Raw genomic sequence first — 2,618 nt, 5'->3', positions numbered from 1 at the left:
TTAGACACTAAAATGGAGATTCTTCCCTGTTTCTCACCAGGTAATGAGGTTGATCAATGCAGGGTCATGGCTAGTTTTTCACATTGAATACAGATAATCTTATTAAAATATTTAATATTCATCTATATCGATACGTGCATGCCTAGTTGCTTTGTCCTTTCCAACTCTTTGCAATCCCATGGATTGTAGCACGCCAGTCGCCTCTGTTCATGGGATTTTTCAGGTGAGAATACTAGAGTGGGTTTCCATTTCCTCCTCCAGAATATCTTCCCAACGTCAAATCTGCATCTCCTGTGTCTCCTGAAATACAGGCTGATTCTTTACCCACTGAGCCACAGGAGAATATTTATCTAAGGAATTTGAATCTCATGATTGGGCTCTCTATCTAATTGATAACTTTGAATAGTCTGACTTTAATTTTTCTGAAGAGAGGAAGAGTTCTGTGTCACTTTAATCACACCTAGTCCACAGAACCTTCAGGAAGGTGTCCATTGTGAGCTGAATTGCGACTCACCTCAATTCATAACTGAAATCCTAACCCCTAGTACTTCAGACTGTGGCCATATTTGAAAATAGCATCATTATAGACATAATTAAGATAAAATGAGGTCATTGGGGTGGGCTGTAATACAATATTACTAGTGTTCTTTATACAAAGAGGAAGTCAGGACAGAGACATGGACAGAGGGAAGACAATGTGAAGACATAAGGGGAAGATGGCCATCTATAAGCCAAGGAAAGAGATCTGGAAGAGAAAGTTGACTCACAGCCCTAAGAGGACACCAACCTTGTCTACAGCCTGATCTTGGACTTTCAGTTTCTGGAACGGTGAGAAAATACATTTCTCAATCTGTGGCTCTTTGTTACTGCAGCCCTAGCAAACTAACATGATGACTTAAATTTATATTAAACAAAACTACTAATTGGATTCCCAGGTGGTGCTGGTGGTAAAGAATCTGCTTACCAATGCAGGAGACACAGGAGAAATGGGTTTGATCCCTGGGTTGGGAAGATCCCCCGGAGAAGGAAATGGCAACCCATTCCAGTATTCTTGCCTGGAGAATATCATGGACAGAGGAGCCTGGAGGGCTAAAGTCCATGGGATCACAAGGAGTCAGACACAGCCATGTGCATTTGTAAACAAAACCAGTGAGGGACAGTGTGGGGTTAGGCTCCCAGGGGGGTTCTCCTCTGTGAATGGGGTTTCATGCTCATCAACCCACCTTGTTTCCACATGAGTGAGATGGGGTGATATGCCTGTTAAATAGCAGGTATAAACCAGAAGTCTTAACTATCTTACTATTTAATGTCACTGTTTTCTCTTATCAACCAAAGTGAAAGCCAGTGATGAAAAAGCAATAAATCATTTCTCATCAGTGAAAATGATCGTTCAGTCAGCAGTGAGTGGGGATTTCAATAAGATTGCTCTCCTCTCTCTTTGCAGAGCCCGACGATGTAAACTGTGTATCACAGAGACAGAGATGATGATGCAGGTTTTTCAATAAATTGGAATTCTCCAGAGACTTGTATGTAATATTTGAATGTGTTGATTCATTTATTCAGTAAACTTTTATTAAATGCTAACCCCCTCCCCAGTTATAGGTGAAATTTTACTCCTTTAGCTTTCATTGCAGACTGTACTTTTATTGTAGTTCTTATAATAACTGGAATACATTTATTATGTCTATGTCAACTATGACAGTTCTTCCATCCACCCATTGCACATCCCAACAGGACAGAGATGAGGGTCTTTTATCATTAAAATCCCTTCACCTAGTACAGCATATTATAGAACCATAGAGGAAGAAATCAGATCTATTCCCGAATAAATATTACAGGGTGAGAAACTTAAAAAAAAAATGGTCAAAGGGGGTGAATTCTTATATGGCTCTATCATTTTTAATTTCAGTTCCAGTTTGTAAATTCACATGTCTGCCAGAAAGAAAAAAAAAAATTATCTCAACATTGTATGCCAACAAGATTGGCTGGGGGTTATAGTGAGGATTAAAAAAAGGAACAAGAAAACTGATGACCTACTTGTGAGGAATACAATGTAATAACATGAGAATTAACAACTTTTCCCTTTTCCCCAACTGGCTAAAGAGAATTCCTTTTTTTTTTTTTTCTTAATCTCTTACCCATCCCCAATGACTGACAGTATTCCTCCAGGACCAAATAGTTTTCTTGGCTTTGCAAGACAGGATGGGGGGGGGGGGGGTGGGTAGAGGGAGAGAGATGTGGACTGCAGCCTGGAGCTGAGGAGGTTTTCTTCCATGCACCAGGGGTCAGTAAGGGGACTGAGTGGGAGGTAATGAAACAGTGAATGGGAGAATATAAAAGGATTTACTGAAAGGGATGGCCTTTGTGACAGCTTTACAGCTTCATGCAATAAGGGAAAGGATCTGAATTACTTTGATGCTATTTTGGTTGTTGAATTAAATTCTTTATAGTGTTGAATGACCACATCCATTGACCTCACTGCATATGCTGGTACTGCCAGGGACCAAAGAGGATACTGTTTTGCTGTCTTTTTTTTTTTTTTAAGTTCCCTGAACAGGGATTGAACCCATGCCCTCAGCAATGAAAGCATGGAGTTCTAACCACTGGATCACCAGGGA

General features: G+C 40.2%; 1 long non-coding RNA gene across 1 annotated transcript; it reads left to right on the top strand.

The window, feature by feature from the left end:
* The first annotated feature begins 472 nt into the window (after positions 1-472).
* On the top strand, positions 473-1,534 carry LOC112444634 (uncharacterized). The gene is made up of 2 exons (XR_003032997.2): positions 473-828; positions 1,445-1,534. It is a non-coding gene; the product is annotated as an uncharacterized lncRNA (long non-coding RNA).
* The last annotated feature ends 1,084 nt before the right edge of the window (positions 1,535-2,618 follow it).

The sequence above is a fragment of the Bos taurus genome, chromosome 27, assembly GCF_002263795.3.
Source record: "Bos taurus isolate L1 Dominette 01449 registration number 42190680 breed Hereford chromosome 27, ARS-UCD2.0, whole genome shotgun sequence".
NCBI classification, from domain to species: domain Eukaryota; kingdom Metazoa; phylum Chordata; class Mammalia; order Artiodactyla; family Bovidae; genus Bos; species Bos taurus.
Note: the sequence above shows the minus strand (reverse complement) of the source record. Positions and strands in the feature narration are given on the sequence as shown.